A 21,008-nucleotide genomic window follows, 5' to 3' on the forward strand; every position below is an offset into this window, starting at 1 on the left:
TATAGGCTGAGCTGGAGAGCAGTACCTGGGCAGAGAACTCAGAGAGTGGCACTAGGCAGGCCCGAGGAGTGGGAAGTGCGAGGCAGCCGGTGCAGGAGGTATACTGCTGAGTCAGCCCCGAAGGACGGAGCTGCATAGCGAGGAAGGTACTGATGCGATGACGTAGGCTAACCCACGGAGCGGGAAAGCCTGAGTTGGGTCTCCAGGTAATGACGTAAGCAACCCCAAGAAGCGGGGGATGTGTGAGAGCAGTCACTGATGCAAATGAATATGCAGCCCCGAGGAGCATGGAAGCACAGACAGTCTCTGGTGAAGGATGTAGGCACTATCCCGGAGTGGGGAAGCACAGACAGTATCTGTTGTAGAACATAGGCACTGCCCTGAGGAGCGGAGGAGCATGGAGATGAATCTCCCAAGTGGTGAGGCAGTTCCCAGAGGCAACCCTGAGGAGCGGGGGAGCCGGTGGATAGGACTCCTGGAAGGCGCAGGGCTAGCCCGAGGAGTGGGGGAATCCAGGAGGCCAGATCTACGGAAAGAGCACAAGCAGGCCCCCGAGGAGCAGGTACCTGAGCCAGGACCCAAGTCCAAGGAAGGTCCGAGACAGCCGCCACAGGTCCGAGGAGACAGGAGCAAGTAGCGTAGCGATGGAACTCGTTGCCAAGTTAGCTAGCAAGGGGCAAAGTTGGTGCTTAAGAACCCTGACCAACTGTATGAGTGCTGATTTTCTAATTTTGAATTCTCTTTTTTCTTTAAATCATTCTTCTCTTGAATTTAGCCAATGAGTCTCAGATTTATGGTGAATTATTAAAGTGGGTTTGATTGCTTTAATTAAATAGTAATAACTGTTGAATTATGTTATTTCAATACAATGTATAACGAAAAGTTAATCAAAGTTTATGTAACTTGAAAATTATAAATAAATAAATAAAAAAAAGAACCCTGACCAAGTGATGTCATCAGTCAGGGACGCCCCTGAGGTTCCTGCCGTAGCGTCTTGAAAAGAGGGCCTGATGGCCCGCGCATGTTCCTAGGAAGGCCCAGAGTTAGCATGGGTGCCAACGGCATCCTGGCCGCCACAAGGAACCTTGAGGTATGCGGCAGTTGAGGCTAGCCCCTGACGTGAGTAGACCCGGTCACAGTCGTCTGCGACCGACGGTCATAACAAAGATTTAGCGATAAAAAAACATGCGCTAAAATATGGGTTTAAACCCACACTAGGATTCATGCAACTGTATGTAAATTGCAAGGTAATGAGCTTATTATCCATTATCCTCCAATGCTGGGAGGTGCACTAAAGGATATTTGACGCCTGGGTCAAGGTAGTGTAAAAGTCAAGCTTGGCAGTTCCTTGCTATTTAATCCTCCAGTTTGTGTGAAAGATGCATTATTTCCACCAAATTTGTCCTAACAAAAGTAAACTGACTAGTGGCAGGGCAAGCTACAGTAACTTGTGACCAAACTTGAACTATTGGTTTTCTTTCCATCTTACTCAACAGCACCATTTGGTCCCTGACTATAAAAATTACAAAGTAATTTCATCAGCATAGTTTGCAAACTCCTGCAGGCATGCTAGGAAGTAGCGAGCTGCAAGAATTCCAGTCCCTGGGAGTCTTCTCCCATCTGGGCACCCTGTTACACAGAGGGATTGCTCGAAGCCCCGAGCACGAAGCCACCTGCCCATGCTTCAGGAAGTATTAAACTGCACACAGTCTTAAGTAACTTTTCTAGCTGAACAGTATGAGCTATCACCCGAGAGGTTCCAAAGTATCCTTCCATCCCACCTCCCTCCATCCCATCACCCGTACCTGTGGGATCCAGAGCCCATGAAGCTGGGCTTCGTGCCCTGCCTGCCAGTCCCAGGCTGGGCTCTTGTTTGGGAAAAAAAAAAGTTCTTTCGAGCCCGCACCTTCCCATTCCACCTGGGATAGAAGTGGGTAGGATTTCCTTCTCTTCATCCTACGAAAACCTAAAAAACAGATGGACTATAAACAGGTCTAGAAGAATTTTCAAGTATGTACCCATTTTATTAGTCTATACAACTTTATATATTTCTGCAAGAAATCAAACAGCACATTTAGCTACTTGAGGATATTAGTTCCCTGAAGGTATCATCATATAGAAAAAAAGAACCTCTTCTATTACCCTCTCTCTTATTTACTTCCCACTGTACTCCAAGTCTCACCCATGTGAAGAAATACAACTGAGCTGGTGGGTACTACTAATCATAAGGGACAAATCAATTACATCCAGACTGCTGCTGCCATCTCCTCTGCTCCACCTCTGCTCTACTGCTAGGTTGATGTCCTCCTTGGGGATCTGACTCCAACTCCCAATCAGCCGCTAGGGTATACTTCCTTCTGGGGAACCCATCTCTGTTAGTTGCTTATGTATTAGTTCTCAACTACTATTAATTTGTTCTATGTACAACGCTACGGCGTATTTTGTTTTGTTCTCTGTACACCGACGCGATATCTTTGATGAGCGGCGGTATATAAAAACCAATAAATAAATAAATAAATAAATAGATAGATAAAATAAATCTCTGCCTCCTGATCTACCAGTAATGTCTGCACCCTCCTGGGAGACCAAACTCTGCCTCCTGATCCACCACTAGCATCTATACCCTCCTGGGGGACTCAACTCTACCTCTGCACAGCCAAGGTCCTGAAGCTTCCTTCCTTGGAGGGTTTTCCCGGCTAAGGTTTACAGCTTAGCTATGCTACAGCTTGCCCACGGTTCAGTGATTATAGCTCCCTTGTCCAGGCCATCTGCTCCCGTTTCTCCCCACATGATGTCTGCAGTGTCTACTCAGTCTCAACCCTCCCCCTCCTATGGGAACTGGAAGGGAAGAGGTGAATTTGTAGCAGTCACTGTACAGAAAAAAAAACTATTGTTCTGTTCCCTTTGGTTATTCCTCCCCTCTTGTTCCCTGCAGCAAAATAAATATAATAGCTGTAGAGATTCAGGCCAGGAGCCTGTGTATCCATAATGAGCAACATACAGTATCTGTGGAAAGGTTCCCCCCTCTCAACCAGGAAGCCAAAACAAAAGCAGATTTACAGGAAGGAAAAGAATATAAACTCTCCCATCCTGCCTGGACATTCTCTCGGGTCTGAAAAACAACAGATGCCCTAGGGTTTTGATCCACCCTTGTCGTTTCAAGGCGAGGATTCATCTGTTTGTTAAATCTGTCTTTCAATATATTTACAAAATAAATTCCTCTTTTAGTCAAATTTCTGCAATTTAGGACTGCGCTATTATTGATCTGTGAAGTGATATTTGACACTAATTCAGCAGTAAGGGTCAGGGGGAGCTTCATGTGCAAATCTCCAACCTGAAACTATGACTCATAGCTTTATAATAGGGGCTGATCACCTCCCCAGGAGGGGGTTTTGATCACTTTTTTCAGCCTTGGGGCTTTGGGAGCTAATATCCCACCGCTTCTTGCTATTGTAGTTTCATTTCACAGGCAGTAAGAGGGGGAGGGATTCACTTACAATGAATGTGCATGGGATATAGTTGCATACATTGGCAGCAGTTCTTAGAAATATACGCTTGTGTGTATGTATATGCATCATAGATGCTCAGCAAAGTAGAATGTCACAGGCAGTGGCCGTCCACTTGCTTGAGAACCACTACTCTAGGTACAATGCTTGAGGGGGAGGGGGTTACAGGAGCAAGGAGTCAGAGGATGCTGATTGAAAGGGGAAAATGTGAAAGAATTAAAGGTGACCGCTGAAGCATTACGGCGGGATCTCTGCCATAGATATTTGTTTTATTAGGGCAAAATTAGAAAAAAAAAAAGCACAGGAGAGAGCGGAGGTATAAACTAAAGCTGTGGAGGAGTTTAAGGGGCTTTCCTAAAATAACCCATTCAGAGCTTAATGAAGCAGAGCATAGGCTTACTTGTCTACTAAATGATTTATGTCCTTTCCACCATCAGAAATATCCAGAAATCTCTAATCAGCTTCAAGCTGAAGGCAGGGTTTCCCCCTACTGGCAGACTTTAAACACCCAGACTGCTCAGGACTTTGCTTTCTCCTTCAGGGTGACAGGCTTTGTTTTGAAACTAATTCTCATTATCCAGATTCCAAGACTGAGCAGATCGGCTCTGCAGTGCCCACAGTTTCATTTGTGGGTTGTTTTTTTTTTGTTCAGTCCATTTGAGGTTTAATAAAAGAGATATTGTCTGAACTTTGTCAGGTGATAGTAAAAAAATTATTGCTCCGTGGGAGTGACAACATGATCTCCCCCATGCAGGTTGTTTTATAACAGAGGTGTTACCACAGGCAGGCCTTTACCCCCTAACCTTTGGCTCAGGCCTCCGCCCCTAGCAGCAGGGGCATGTCCCATCTGAGTTAGTCCCTTAAAGGCGTAGGAGTTAGAGGGCCTGGAGGCACTGCAATCACTTCCAGTCAATGATCCCTCCCTGCCTAGGAGGCCAACTTGCATGGGAAACAGCACTGCCCTTGGGCTAGAGGTGCAAAGGTTTGATGTCCTCAAAGTCTTTATTTACTTTTAGCAGGTAATTATTTATCCCCCCTCCTAAGGTCAGGAATGCCTGGGCTGGGTGGAAGCCTCTTTGCATATTTTCTATTCAGCAGCCTGAGAGATTAACACCAGCGTTGCCAGATGGGCGGTTTTCAATTGGAGTCCAATTGGGCTCCTTTTGAATGAACTTGTGCGAGAAATGTTTTCCTTTTTTCGACTGCGGGACTTTGGGGGGCACCTTTTTTTTTTTTTTTTTTACTTGGCTGTCTTTTGGGGCTTCTTCTGCCTGGTCTCCGGACGCGCTTTTGCTGGTGCATCCCCAGCTGCTGCTGTCCGGCTTTTCAGCTGGCTGCAGAGAGCAAGAAAGGTTTCTATCTAGAAACAAGGCTGTGCATCAGAGGAAATAACATGAAAGTGGCAAAACGTTTCAAGCATCTTTATTGCCGCTACTATTAGGGTCTTTGATTTCAGGACTGTGCTGTGCCGCACTGACTGAATGCTAGTGGGGAGAAATGGGGCAGCTAACAGGCAGGCGGTGGAACTTGGTTCTTCCGCTCACGATGGCGTGAGCTGTAACTAATGGGAGTGCGAAGCACACGCTGCCACTGTGGCTGTAGTCACAGAGGCAGAGGTGTAGGTGGGAGGTGGCGGTGCCCCCACCAGCAACTGCTCTAGAAGATGGTACTGAATCAGCTCCCCTTTCCTTCCCTCACCCCCCTATGCTCTCCCTCCCCCCTCCCCCCAACTAAGCAAGCAAAGTGCACCTATGCATTTAAACTTACTACGAGTTACTGAATCTCTCAGATCTTCAGCACTAACATTAAACCTGGTTTTAGTGGCTGAAATTCAATAGTATTTTAGTTTGTGTAGAATAACAAAAGGTCCATGGGTTGCAAGGTTTGGAGATATGCCCGTGCATATGAAAGGCAGAATAATAATAATGGTACTGGAGATTTGAAGCAAAAAAAACATTTTTTATTGCAGTTATAGCTTGATTGTTGGAAGTAATCTCCCGGCACCCTGCAGCACATCTCCACCGCCATGAGAAAAAAAAGAAAAACATAAAGAAAAGAAACAGCGACGAGAGAGAGAGACCCGATCGGGAGCCCCACCCCCCCCCTCCCCCGACGTCATCAAGGGTAGCACCGACCGTTGAATGGCGCCTTGCCACCGGGCGCCCTCGAACCGGGAGCCCGCGCCCACCATCTCCGGGCACCCTGCAGCACATCTCCACCGCCATGAGAAAAAAAAAGGAGAAAAGCATCAAGAAAAGAAAAGAAACAGCGATGAGAGAGAAACCCGATCGGGAGCCCCCCCCCCCCCCCCCCGATGTCATCAAGGGCAGCACCGACCTTGCCACCGGGCACCGCGACAAACGGGCTCTCCCCTTTGTGCACCCCTTAGTGCAATCCTTAGTGCAAGTTCCATTTAATATCTTTGCAATTAGATGTCTCTTTTTTGTTTAATATGCTTCCTGTTACGCCTTTTGCGCTCAATTGTTAAAGGTCTTGCAATTTGAACTTTGTAAACCGTTATGATGGCTTTAACGAATGACGGTTTATAAAACTCAACAAATAAATAAATAAGTATGGAGAAACTGCTTTGTCTGTAAGATGACATCTTCACGCTAACTTAAAGCTAGTCAGGGCCAGCAGAAGCACCAGGCGAGCTTGGTCTGGGCCTAGGGCGCTGAGGGTGCGAGCGGCGGCGATAAAGAGGAGTGGGGATTTAAATCTTCCCTCCTGTTTGCCGCTGCCGCTCGCAAGAGGTAGGAGTCAGGGCTGCGACCAGGGGGGGGGGTGACCAGAGGGAGCGGCGGCGCAAGGCAGAAGGTGCCTAGGGCACCTAATCCCCTTGCACCGGCCCTGAAGCTAGTCACAGATGTATTTAGTCCATTAAAAAGGTATTCCCTATGACTTGTTTGCTTATCTTTTTTTCTAAGAACATAAGAACATAATAAATTGCCATGCTGGGTCAGACCAAGGGTCCATCAAGCCCAGCATCCTGTTTCCAACAGAGGCCAAACCAGGCCACAAGAAGCTGGCAATTATCCAAACACCAAGAAGATCCCATGCTACTGATGCAATTAATAGCAGTGGCTATTCCATAAGTAAACTTGGTCAATAGCAGTTAATAGACTTCTCCTCTAGGAACTTATCCAAACCCTTTTTGAACCCAGCTCCACCAACTGCACTAACCACATCCTCTGGCAACAAATTCCAGAGCTTAATTGTGCGTTGAGTAAAAAACATTTTCTCAGATTAGTTTTAAATGTGCTACTTGCTAACTTCATGGAATGCACCTTCGTCCTTCTATTATCCGAAAGTGTAAGTAACCGATTCACATCTACTCGTTTAAGACCTCTCATGATCTTAAACACCTCTATCATATCCCCCCTCAGCCGTCTCTTCTTCAAGCTGAACAGCCCTAACCTCTTCAGCCTTTCCTCATAGGGGAGCTGTCCCATCCCCTTTATCATTTTGGTTGCCCTTCTCTATACCTTCTCCATCGCAACTATATCTTTTTTGAGATGCGGCGAACAGAATTGTACACAGTATTCAAGCTGTGGTCTCACCATGGAGAGATACAGAGACATTATGACATTTTCCGTTTTATTCACCATTACCTTCCTAATAATTCCTAACATTCTGTTTGCTTTTTTGACTGCTGCAGCACACTGAGCCAACGATTTTAAAGTATTATCCACTATGATGCCTAGATCTTTTTCCTGGGTGGTAGCTCCTAATATGGAACCTAACATCATGTAACTACAGCAAGGTTATTTTTCCCTGTATGCAACCCATTGCACTTGTCCACATTAAATTTTATCTGCCATTTGAATGCCCAATCTTCCAGTCTTGCAAGGTCCTCCTGTAATGTATCACAATCCGCTTGTGATTTAACTACTCTGAATAATTTTGTATCATCCACAAATTTGATAACCTCAGTCATCGTATTCCTTTCCATATCATTTATATATATATATATATATATATATATATTATATATATATATATATAGAAAAGCAGAGGTCCAAGTACAGATCCCTGAGGCACTCCACTGTTTACCCTTTTCCACTGAGAAAATTGACCATTTAATCCTACTCTCTGTGTCCTGTCTTTTAACCAGTTTTTAATCCACGAAAGCACATCGCCTCCTATCCCATGACTTTTTAGTTTTCTTAGAAGCCTCTCATGAGGGACTTTGTCAAACACCTTCTGAAAATCCAAATACACTACATCTACCGGTTCACCTTTATCCACATGTTTATTAACCCCTTCAAAAAAATGAAGCAGATTTGTTAGGCAAGATTTCCCTTGGGTAAATCCATGTTGACTGTGTTCCATTAAATCATGTCTTTCTATATGCTCTACGATTTTGATATTTAGAATAGTTTCCACTATTTTTCCTGGCACTGAAGTCAGGCTCACTGGTCGTTACCCGGATCGCCCCTGGAGCCCTTTTTAAATATTGGGGTTACATTGGCCACCCTCCAGTCTTCAGGTAGAATGGATGATTTTAATGATAGTTTACAAATTTTAACTAATAGATTAGAAATTTCATTTTTTCATTCCTTCAGTACCCTAGGATGCATACCATCCAGTCCAGTTGATTTGCTACTCTTTAGTTTGTCAATCTGGCCTACAACATCTTCCAGGTTCACAGTGATTTGGTTCAATTCGTCTGATGCATCACCCTTGAAAACCATTTCCGGAAATGATATCTCCCTAACATCCTTACTAGTAAACTCGGAAGCAAAGAATTAATTTAGTCTTTCTGCAATGGCCTTATCTTCCCTAAGAGCCCCTTTAACCCCTTGGTCATCTAATAGTCCAACCAACTCCGTCACAGGTTTCTTGCTTTGGATATATTTTTAAAAGTTTTTATTATGAGTTTTTGCCTCTATGGCCAACTTCATTTCAAATTCTCTTTTCGCCTCTCTTATCAATGTTTTACACTTAACTTTACAATGCTTATGTTTTATCCTATTTTAACAGAAAATATACCTCCTGAACACTATAATTAGGGACCATCGTTTTCAGTTGTATGCTGATTTCTGCATTTCCCCCCTTCCCTTGATTTTTAAGAGCAGAAGAGAAAACTCCAGTGGACAACCTAGATTTTCTAGCCTTGTTTTTAAACTTTTTTATATCTACAGGTACTTGTCAATTTGTCTACATGCAATGCAGGGCTTTGTATAGAATCTTGCATTATTAAAAAGTTTTGTTGCAATTTTTTTATTTTTGGGCTACTTTTGGGCTAGATTTTGTGATTGATTGGGCTATAAAAATTTTTGGCATGAGGTATCACTGATTAATATTTGCATAAAGCAGCTGCCTGAACCACAGAGGGAGCAAGAAACAGCAGACAGTGTAGGGAGCAGTGAAGAGATAGGAGATAGTTTTGCCAGAAATTAAAAGTTTTGTAGCCACTGCTACGAAGATGCAAATAGGATGAGGTAAGGCATGGGAGCAGGATAGGATGGGGTGGGGTGGGGAAGGGGAGGGTCTGGCCTCAGTGCCCACCCATTTTAATCTTGGGCCCCTCCAAAAAATGTAAGTTCTGCCTGGATTACTAGTTTTCCTCTGTAACCCAAACCTGCCAATCTATTCAATATTTACTTACTGACGCTGGAGTCAATTCATCCCAGCAATTTTCAGCCTCCCTTGGGCAAATAATAGCAAATATTTAGGTCGTCATGACAGGGTCCATTCAGGAGCTATTCAGGCCTGACAAAAAGAGATTCACCATGATCTGAATAAAGCCATTTGGGAAGTGGAAGAAACAAAGCTGCCGTAGATATTCGGAGATAGATATTGAGCCACTATATGGCTTGGCTAGTTAGCCAGATACATTCATAAGACTACCTTAGATCATATATTCAGTGGCGCCACATGTGGCTGAATATATCCAGCTATCTTAAAGTTAGCCAGATATTATTATCCAGCTAGAATTTAGCTGGACAAATGCCCAAATTTTCATTTAGCTGGATAACCTCTGAGTTATCTAGCTAAATTCTTTTGAATATGGACTTCCCTGTTTCCACTCTCCACCCTGAACCAGCACATATTGTACTCACATATCCATTTTATTCACTTGCCTCAATCTCAAATATATTTAATCCCACCTAGTGCAGGTAGATGCCTGGCTGGGCCTCTCCCCTTTTGCCATGCCGCTCCCATTATGTTCGATGGGGGATCACTTGTTTAAACTATTTTCTTTTCCTCCCATGGAAAATTATGGACACCAGACCCGTGCGACCTCCTGTCCCTTCACTCCTTCACATTCTATTGACATGGAATGGGAAAACAGTATCACGACTATCGATGCCAGCCCTGTGGGGGCTTTGGGTGCTTGAGCACTCCCAGGGTCAGTTCTATCTCCTGCTCTTCAATCTCCCTGACTCTTCGGCAGCTGAGAGGAGAGGCGAGATTGAAGAGGTGATGCAGAAAGCAGATCGGACACCGGAGGGGGGGGGGGGGGGGCGGGGGTGTGCTCGAGGAGCCTGGGCAATCACAGAGCTGGTGCCTATAATCAAGACAGAACTCTCAAAGGTACCATTTCAGTAACTTTTTTTGTTGCTTTCTCTTCTGGAGTTCTCAGTGATTAAAAGTGCACACATCCATGGGGACACTTGAGCTAACCACACGTGTCCCCTCCCCCCATCATTCATATCACTGTCCACATGTATCCGTACACCTTACTTTTATTACCTGCAAACAAAAAATGTGAAGGACCAAAGTCTACATAAGTTATCACGATAACAAAAATAATAACTTATTTCTCATTCATGCCTTCCTGTGATGCTCAAGGTGCGTGACGAGAATTATAAAACAAATACATAGCAGCGCAGTATTATACATATCTCCTGTATTACTGAGAACATTTTGTATTCCGTGCATTGAAGACCTTTCTGAAAATAAACATTTTTAAATAATAATAAGCAAAGGCTTTCTAACAATTATCCATCTGCCCCGTTTGCATTCTCGGATCCAAATGATTTTTCAGCTTCTGTTGTCTAACTTCCGCATGTCTTTTGTTACAGGCCCAAAGCCTGACGAAACTGCGTCAAAGTCTGAACTCACCACCCTTTACAATCAAAAGGTTGCAAAAGCAGAAATAATGGAGAAACCAATGCCTGACCCTGATAGCGAGAAAGGAGAGTATTTCAGTTACGCCGGAGTGAGGTAATTCAGTGGCACGTTGCACAAGGTCATAGTCACTATTTTCTGGGCAGCTATGTCGTATTTTCAGAATAAGAAAAAAAATACCCCGGCCCTCTCTTTATTTTCAAATGGGTTCCATGTGTTTCCTGTGTTGTGTCTAAGATGTATTTCTTTACACTGAGGTGCTAATTGATATATGGCTGAAACAAACTGACACCACTAAAGCATCAGAAGTTCTGGTCCCTGATCCTCCATAACTTGCAGGGCAACTTTCCACATGGGGAGAATTTTCTGATTTAATCCCCCCAACCCAGGAAACACAGACAACTCACACAACAGATAGGGATCTGTAACTTATATTTAGATATTGCCTGTGTAAATGACTATTTTCCTAGGTAAAAAGGTTTTCTGAATATTATCCATGCTGTATGAGTCTAAAATTGCACACGTTGTTGCAGATCACATGTGCTTTTACCTGCATTTTTGTGCAGGCATTTCTGGGGTGGGATTAGGAAGAGGGGAGCCAACAGCATGCAGAGTTTTGCATTTCCAAAACCATACAGGTGCCTTTTTTTTTTTTCAGGGAAAAATTATGTTGAGATAAAAGCCTATGCAAACCTCTTCGGGGACATTTTCCCAGGGCAATTTTCAAAGGGAAAGTACATGTGCACTTTTCTGTTGGAGAACTGGTGGAAAGTCTGTGGGGGCTAAGTTTTCATCTGAAAATTTACTTAGAGCCCCCACTATCACGGGAGTTGACCCTCCCCTGAAAAAACATCGTGGCTGTATAGCAGATTGTTTTGTCTTTTGTCTTGAGGCAAAACAGCATTGCATCAACCCTTTAGGTGCATTGGCAGCCCCAATCTCATGGGATCACCATCGGCTTAAAGGGCCAAGACCCAAAAAAAACTGCCTGAAAAAGGAAAAAAGGTGGGAAGGGGTGACAAAGCTGACCTCCTGCTCACCCCAGGGCCACCACGTGAGGTGGCCCTGACCACAAATGTAAAAAAAATGAATATAGTAGTTGCACAATGGCAGCCCCCTCCAACCCTGTCTGCATTAAATAAAATGTCCCTCCACTCCCCCTTTCCCTAGAAATAAGGCCTGACATGGTCCACGCTCTTCCCACTCCACACCCCAATGATCACACCAAATCATTGGGGGGTATAGGGATCCCCCAAATACTTCCCTCCCCCCATCCCTCCAATTGTACCAAAAAGTCATTGATGTCAATTGGCCCTCCCAGCCCCCCTCCCGCACCTACATACCTCAAAATGTTGAAAAGGATACCACGATAGGGCCCAGGACACCACCTAACCCCAAGCCCAGTCACCTACATTTTTCAAAATTGCACTGATCCACTCCCCTTTCCAGTTAATGAATGAATGAATGAATGGGGCCATCAGTGTAGCTGTCCACATCTCACTCTAAGCTTCTTTTGGGTCCATGTGTAATCTGCCTTCTATATGGAGTTAACACACCAAAGCAGGCTGTGCGTTTCTTGACATAGTTGTGGTATTGCAGGTGTACAAGTGGACCTTGGATGATCTCCTTTCTGCTAAGGCAACTATCTCTGTATCTAGTGATTGGAAAGTACAGCTCTATAACCAGTCCTGTAAACCCCCATTGAGATCCAAAGCGCCTTGATCTATTTTACAGACTTGACACACAAACACTTTAGCCCATAGAGTAGCACAAAGGGGAATTACTTTTGAATCTTCAAAATAACACTTTTGAAGCTGATTTGAGAACATTTTGTAACTAACATTTAACCCAGGTACTTAATCTCTGTTGCCTCTTAACATTTCTGCTATCACTGCTGAGTTATCCATTATCTATTCTTGCACTGAAAGGTCCAGAGAACCAACTTCAAGATGCTGTATGTGAGACCTTCTGGATTAAGAATCCAGTCCAGGTTATGAATCATTTGCCTCCCTGGAGCTTAAATTTACTCTTCAGGGGTCTAAATCATCTGGGCTGGCATCAGTAGATGAAACTCAGTTTACAGACGAGAATGTATGGGAAGAGCTAGGAAAACTGAAAATGGACAAGACTATGGGGACAGATGAGGTACTTCCCAGGATATTGAGGGAGCTCAGAGATGTGCTGGTGGGTCCGCTGAAGGACCTATTCAATAGATCCCTGGTAACAGGATTGGTGTTGCAAGATTGGAGAAGAGCAGTGGTGGTCCCGCTTCATAAGAGTGGTAGCAGAGAGGAGGCTGGAAACTACAGGCTGGTTAGCCTCACCTTAGTGGTGGGAAAATTAATGGAGACTCTGATGAAGGAAAGGATAGTGAACTATCTACAATCCGGTGGGTTGCTCGACTTGAGGCAGCATGGATTCACCAGGGGAAGGTCCTGTCAGACAAATCTGATTGATGTTTTTGATTGGGTGACTAAAGAATTGGATCAGGGAGGAATGCTCGATGTGATTTACTTGGATTTCAGTAAAGCTTTTGATACAGTCCCACATAGGATACTCCTGAAAAAAATGAGAAGATTGGGAGTGGGTGCCAAGGTAGTAGTATGGATTGCAAACTGGTTGATTGTCAGGACACAGCGTGTAATGATAAATGGAACCTACTCTGAATAAAGAACGGTGTTTAGAGGAGTGCCTCAGGAATCGGTTTGGGGACCGGTTCTGTTCCATATCTTTGTCAGTGACCTGGCAGATGGGATAGAAGGTAAAGTTTGTCTATTTTGCGGATGATACTAAGATCTGCAACAGAGTGGACATGCCTGAAGGAGTGGAGAGAATGAAAAGTAATTTAAGAAAGCTTGAAGAATGGTCGAAGATTTGACAGCTGGGATTCAATGCCAAGAAGTACAGAGTCATGCATCTGGGGTACGGTAATCCAAAAGAGCTGATGTGATGAGCAGTGAAAAGACTAATGCGCACAGACTGGGAGAGGGACCTTGGTGTTATAGTTTCTGATGATCTGAAGGCAGCGAAGCAATGTGACAAGGCATTAACTAAAGCCAAAATAATGCTGGGCTGCATAGAGAGGAATAACTAGTAAGAAAAAAGAGGTGGTAATGCCCTTGTACAGGTCCTTGGTGAGGCCTCACTTGGAGTACTGCATTTAGTACTGGTGACCGTATCTCAAAAAGAATAAATACAGAATAGAGGCAGTCCAAAGAAGAGTGACCAAAATGGTGAGGAGTAAGCATTGGAAGACTTATGAGGAGAGTCTGAAGGAGCTGAATTTGTAAACCCTGAAAGAGAGGAGGTGCAGGGGAGATATGACACAGACCTTCAGAAACCATCATAGTTGGTGATTCGATTATTAGAAATGTAGATAGCAGGGTGGCTGGTGGACGTGAGGACCGTCTGGTAACTTGCCTGCCTGGTGCGAAGGTGGCAGGGAGCAGAAATGGATCTTTATGCTTAACACGGTGGCCCCCCATGGTCTTAATAAAGAAATTGAGTGGAATCTCTTCTATTGAGGTCTGTTTATGGCCACTGCAGGGACGGATCTGCCGAGATTTGGAGGGTTTTGACAGCTCCCGCGAGAGTTGCCGCATTCGCGCCTTTTTTTCATGTTTAAATATCCCACATCTGTGAGAGCCTGCGCGCTCCGGGTATGACGTCAGAGGTATGTACATGTTTGAATAGGTTCTACTATGTAGCCACTGTTACCATCATTCTGAGTTAACTTTGCTTTTACTCTTTAGATTTGAATATACCCTGGGTCCCCCCCGATGCAGCCAAGCGAAACATGGGACCGTGTCGGGGGACCTATTTAAAATCTTCGTATCTGAGTTTATGGAGTTGCCAATAGAAACAATACTATACTGTATTATCTGGAATTACTATTAAAATACACCTAAATTGGTGGTTTAAGACTTTTCCTGCACTAGATTTCAATTATCCCAATATTGACTGGGTAAATGTAACATCAGGACTTGCTAGAGACATAAAGTTCCTGGATGTAATAAATGACTGCTTCATGAAGAAACTGGTTCAGGAACTACCAAGAGAGGGAGCTATTTTAGATTTAATTCTTAGTGGAATGCAGGATTTGGTGAGAGAGGTAATGGTGGTGGGGCCACTTGGCAACAGTGATCATAACATGATCAAATTTAAACTAATAACTGGAAGGGGGACAATAAGTAAATCTGCAGCTCTAACACTAAATTTTAAAAAGGGAAACTTTGATAAAATGAGGAAAATAGTTAGAAAAAAACAAAGGTGCAGCTGCAAAGGTTAAAAGTGTTCAACAGGCTTGGACATTGTTTAAAAATACAATCCTAGAGGCGCAGTCCATATGTATTCCGCGCATTAAGAAAGGTGGAAGGAAGGCAAAACAATTACCATCATGGTTAAAAGGTGAGGTAAAAGAGGCTATTTTAGCCAATAAAACATCCTTCAAAAATTGGAAGAAGGATCCATCTGAAGAAAATAGGATAAAACATAAGCATTGTCAAAGTAAGTGTAAAACATTGATAAGACAGGCGAAGAGAGAATTTGAAATGAAGTTGGCCATAGAGGCAAATACTCATAATAAAAACTTTTTTAAATATATCCAAAGCAAGAAACCTGTGAGGGAGTCGCTTGGACCATTAGATGACAAAGGGGTTAAAGGGGCTTTTAGGGAAGATAAGGCAATTGCAGAAAGACTAAATGAATTCTTTGCCTCCGTGTTTACTAATGAGGATGTTGGGGAGATACCAGTTCCAGAGATGGTTTTCAGGGGTGATGAGTCAGACAAACTGAACAAAATCACTGTGAACCTGGAAGATGTAGTAGGCCAGATTGACAAACTAAAGAGTAGCAAATCACCTGGACCGGATGGTATGCATCCTAGGGTTCTGAAGGAACTAAAAAATGAAATTTCTGATCTATTAGTTAAAATTTGTAACCTATCATTAAAATCATCCATTGTACCTGAAGACTGGAGGGTGGCCAATGTAACCCCAATATTTAAAAAAGGCTCCAGGGGTGATCCTCATAACTATAGACCAGTGAGCCTGACTTCAGTGCTGGGAAAAATAGTGGAAACTATTCTCAAGATCAAAATCGTAGAGCATATAGAAAGCATGATTTAATGGGACACAGTCAACATGGATTTACCCAAGGGAAGTCTTGCCTAACAAATCTGCTTCATTTTTTTGAAGGGGTTAATAAACATGTGGATAAAGGTGAACCGGTAGATGTAGTGTATTTGGATTTTCAGAAGGCGTTTGACAAAGTCCCTCATGAGAGGCTTCTACGAAAACTAAAAAGTCATGGGATAGGAGGCGATGTCCTTTCGTGGAATACAAACTGGTTAAAAGACAGGAAACAGAGAGTAGAATTAAATGGTCAATTTTCTCAGTGGAAAAGGGTAAACAGTGGAGTGCCTCAGGGATCTGTACTTGGACCGGTGCTTTTCAATATATATATATAAATGATCTGGAAAGGAATACGACGAGTGAGGTTATCAAATTTGCGGATGATACAAAATTATTCAGAGTAGTTAAATGACAAGCAGACTGTGATACATTACAGGAGGACCTTGCAAGACTGGAAGATTCAGATTGAGCATCCAAATGGCAGATGAAATTTAATGTGGACAAGTGCAAGGTGTTGCATATAGGGAAAAATAACCCTTGCTGTAGTTACATGATGTTAGGTTCCATATTAGGAGCTACCACCCAGGAAAAAGATCTAGGCATCATAGTGGATAATACTTTAAAATCGTCGGCTCAGTGTGCTGCAGCAGTCAAAAAAGCAAATAGAATGTTAGGAATTATTAGGAAGGGAATGGTTAATAGAATGGAAAATGTCATAATGCCTCTGTATCGCTCCATGGTGAGACCACACTTTGAATACTGTGTACAATTCTGGTCGCCACATCTCAAAAAAGATATAGTTGTGATGGAGAAGGTACAGAGAAGGGCAACCAAAATGATAAAGGGGATGGAACAGCTCCCCTATGAGGAAAGGCTGAAGAGGTTAGGGCTGTTCAGCTTGGAGAAGAGAGGGCTGAGGGGGGATATGATAGAGGTCTTTAAGATCATGAGAGGTCTTGAACGAGTAGATGTGACTCGGTTATTTACACTTTTGAATAATAGAAGGACTAGGGGGCATTCCATGAAGTTAGCAATTAGCACATTTAAGATTAATCGGAGAAAATTCTTTTTCACTCAACGCACAATAAAGCTCTGGAATTTGTTGCCAGAGGATGTGGTTAGTGCAGTTAGTGTAGCTGGGTTCAAAAAAGGTTTGGATAAGTTCTTGGAGGAGAAGTCCATTAACTGCTATTAATCAATTATACTCAGGGAATAGCCATTGCTATTAATTGCATCAGTAGCAATTAGATCTTCTTAGTGTTTGGGTAATTGCCAGGTTCTTGTGGCCTGGTTTTGGCCTCTGTTGGAAACAGGATGCTGGGCTTGATGGACCCTTGGTCTGACCCAGCCTGGCAATTTCTTATGTTCACAATCTCAAACCTTTTCCTTTGGAAATCAATAGAAATGAAACTCCAGGGAGGACGACTCAGAACCAATGTCAGGAAATATTTCTTCATGATGAGGGTGGTGGATGCCTGGAATGCACTACCAGAAGAGGTGATGAAGTCAAAAACAGTGAAGGAATTCAAAGGGGCATGGGGTCAACACTGTGGATCCCTAAAGGCTAGAGGATGAAATAAAGAAAAGAGTGCATGGGGTAACTGGGGATAACTTGCTGGTGTGGCAGTTGCTACCCTTAACAAATAAGCCTTCATACTGTCAATGCAACTCCAGCATTGCTCTCTGCTTCAACGACCGTGGGAAAAGGGGAACTGGATTCAGACAGCAACCAACAAGGGCCCTGACCTTTACTGCTTGGGGAACAAATAAACATGGGGGTAACTTGCTGATGCAGCTTTTACTACCCTTATTCACTAAGCCTGATACTTCTGATGCAGCTCCATCATTGCTCTCTACTTCCACAGGAAGGATTTAAGGGAAACTGGATTCAAACAGCATGGGAGGGCTCTGACTTTTAATGGTCTGGGAACTGATAAGCATGGGGGTAACCTGCCCAGGGCAGCAGATACTGGCATAAGCATAAACTTGCTGAGCAAACAGGGTGGATGATTCTCTGTTTCATTAGAAGAGAGATGCTACCACCCATTCCACTCCTTCAACTTTCAGCCGGGAAAGGTGCATTACTGTCTGTCTGGTAGTAATTGATGGCACTATTGTGTATACCAGAAAACACGATGATTCATAATGCCCTGCTTTGTCTCTCTCCAATTTCTTCATCATCTTCTCCCATCCTTTCTTCTTTCTCCTTACTTTACAGTTTGCCTACCTTCCCCTAATTTCTCAGTGCTCTCACCCTCTTCCCTCCACCCCACTACACCCTCCCTTCCTTCCCCTCCTTCCCACCCTGTCCCTCTACCCCCTCTTCTCAATCCAAACTCCTCTCTATCTACCTTCCTTCCCCTCTCCCCCTCCATCTGCCATCTGCACTATGTCATCGCTTCTTAATGGATATTGAAATTATTGTTATTCTATTTTATTTTATTTATATCTGCAAAACTTGTTATTAACATTTAATGTTATATTCCCTCCTTGTCCCACTTCTTACCTCCCCTCCTCTCTTGTCCTATTGTTAACATGTTATAACTGTTCGATATAATTCTGTTCAATGTAAAACGCCTCCCCAGGCGTCTGTTTGAGTTACACTGTGAACCGATGTGATATCCCTGATGAATGTCGGTATATATAAAAATTTTAAATAAATAAATAAATAAGACATTTCCTCTCCTTCCCCTATTCTACTTTACATCACCGTCTCACCCTTCCCATTCCTCAGCTTCTTTGACATCTGTCAAGTCTGCTTTTGCTCCTCTCCCTCCCTCTTCTGGGCAGCTTCCCAGCTTCTCCTCCCTGCACCGCTCCAGGGCCTTACCTCCTCTGCAATAGCACTAGGCCCCTGTGGTGATTTTGTGTCTGGACATGTCGGGTCACCGACCCGGAACCTTCCTGACTGCCTGCCGGGCACCATCTTTGGAGCACATGGTGACAAGGAGAGCGGGCTGCTGGTCACCACTGCTGCCCGTGCTCTTTAAGCAGCTTCACCTCACGACCTGCAAGGAAAGTGAAACTGAACCACAGCTCCAGGAAGCGAAATCGCTGCTGGCTGCACTGGGGAAAATGAAGAGTGGGTTGATTAGAGCCTGGGAACCTGCACCCCCACTGGAAGAGGAGAAGAGCAGGGAAGAGGCAGCAGCAAAGTAAGCCAAAGCCTGATGAAGGGGAAGGGAGGCTGATGGGAATGTACTGGGGAGGGAAAAGAAAGTCACATGGGGACTTGCTAGAAGGAGAGAAAAAGAGAGACTGACTGTTGGTGATGGACTGGTACTTGGGAAGGTAGGCGACGGTGGGGAGGAGAAACAGAGTCTGGGGGAGGGGGGTAAGAGTAAGGAAAGTCCCCCACTATCCTGTAACCCCAGGACCTGGTACTTTTTTTTTTCTTTCAGAAAATCACCCCCCGGCTGGACCACAACCCTTCTACTCGGTGACCCAGGGAAGACCTAGAACTTGCCAGAGACTCTGAGTCAGGTCTCTAAACCCAAAGACTCCTGGTCAGATCCAACGAGTTCAAGGCCTTTTGCCCTTTCCTTCTCTCTTCTGTCCTTCTGCCCTCTCTTTTTTTTTCCCCTATGCCCATCTGTCCTTCAGGTTGACTTGTGAACTTAAAAAATAAAAAAAAGCACAGCAGCGCTAGAGCATTTACGCAGGTCCACAGGAATGGAAGTGGTCTCTTTTCTGAAGCCAGTGTAATAAGGTGCATTAGGCTGAGCGCACAGGCTCACTTCCGTTTGTAGGCATATTTTTGTGTCCTCCATTTAACTCACAATTTAGTAAAGATTTTAGCACCCAAAGAATGTGCACACAAATATAGCGCTCCTCCATGTAAACCTGTAAGGTAGATGTGCTTCCGGATGATATCTGAAATTGTTTAGACTTCAGAAAATAGAACCCAAGCTCTCTGAGACTAGGACCTTCTTACACTTCTAAAGGTGTCTTTTGTGAGCTCCATCGTGACACGCAATGGATTCAAACGTGCCACATTCATTTCAGCTTGCCTTTTCCATATGCATTACAGTCTAAATACCCTGCCTAAAAGACACTAAGCTAGCCTGGTCCTGGGGATGGCATCTGGCCGTCTCTCCTTGAAGGTTCTCAGCAGTCTGGCCTCAGGGTCCGTTAACACACACAGGGAGTAGAGCTACACTCACTGCTCAGGCAGGAGGCAGATCCATGATATCCAAGCAGTAGCAATACTGAGGATTTCTGGCACCAGGGGCCCATGCATTTGTGTTGAACACCGCCCCCCCCTGCACCTCCCCTACCATCCTCCTTGTTAAAATCCTTAATGGCACAGGAAGTCACACTAATACAAACCCCAGGAAAGAAATGAACTGACAGACGGTTAGGAGCTGCTTATGGGGCAAAAGCTTCCCTGCCTGCAGACAGGCTGTCAGTAGAGTTTCCTTTGCCCCTTCCCTCTGTGATACTGCAAGCAAACAAAAACCAGGAGCCAAGGACTGTGATGTAAAATGTCTAAATTCTTCCAAAATTTCCAGTTCTGACCATCAGTAGAGGAAAAGAAAAGGAAAAACCATTCCAAATGTGTTCTTTTTTTCTAGACCTGTACACATCTCTGCATTCTCAATACAGCACATTGCCTGCCCCCTCACCAAATACAGAGTAACTGACCACAAACTGGAAAGAGAAACATGGAGACAAAAGCTGAACTGGAAACCCCCAAACACCAGACTCTGCCTTAAATATAACACAGGAGAAATAAAAGCAATTGCATTTTCCCTGTACTGTAAAAAAAAAAAAAAAAAAGAAAAGACATATTCAAATGCACATTTACCAAAAATGACACAGGGAAAATCAGAGTCTTCCCACTTCCCATCTCAGAGAAGCAGAAGTAATAGCAGTCTCACTCTCCTACCCTTCCAGCCCCCAGCAGTCTTACTCCCCAGCCTCTCTCCCCTCCCAGACCACAGCAGTCTCGCTCCCCAACCCTTCTCCCCTCCCAACCAGGCTCATATGCAGTGCAATAATGCAAGAACAGAAACATCACCATTCCTCATACGACAAAATCAAGAAATATAAATCAATCATACTAGTAAACAATATTAATAAAGAACAGTATTTCAAATCAGATGAATAAAACATCTAATAAATAATATGGATTAAACAAAATATTTTTCAAAACAGCAGACATATCAAATAACACCCAGTAATTAAAACTAAGAAGGATAAAAATGTTCCTTTCTCCATACCTGGGAAGCTTTGATCTTCAGTCACTCTGAGATTGTTGCGGACTAGTGGAGAGGAGGAGGGCTGGCAGGGG

The 21,008-nt window shown here is 44.0% G+C and overlaps 1 long non-coding RNA gene across 1 annotated transcript; it reads left to right on the plus strand.

Annotated features, from left to right (window-relative positions):
• Window positions 1–17,608: 17,608 nt before the first annotated feature.
• On the plus strand, window positions 17,609–20,542 carry LOC115085721. Its single transcript, XR_003854935.1, has 2 exons — window positions 17,609–18,870; window positions 19,117–20,542. It is a non-coding gene; the product is annotated as an uncharacterized LOC115085721 (long non-coding RNA).
• Window positions 20,543–21,008: the final 466 nt, after the last annotated feature.

Source organism: Rhinatrema bivittatum, chromosome 2 (genome assembly GCF_901001135.1).
Source record: "Rhinatrema bivittatum chromosome 2, aRhiBiv1.1, whole genome shotgun sequence".
Taxonomy (NCBI): Eukaryota; Metazoa; Chordata; class Amphibia; order Gymnophiona; family Rhinatrematidae; genus Rhinatrema; species Rhinatrema bivittatum.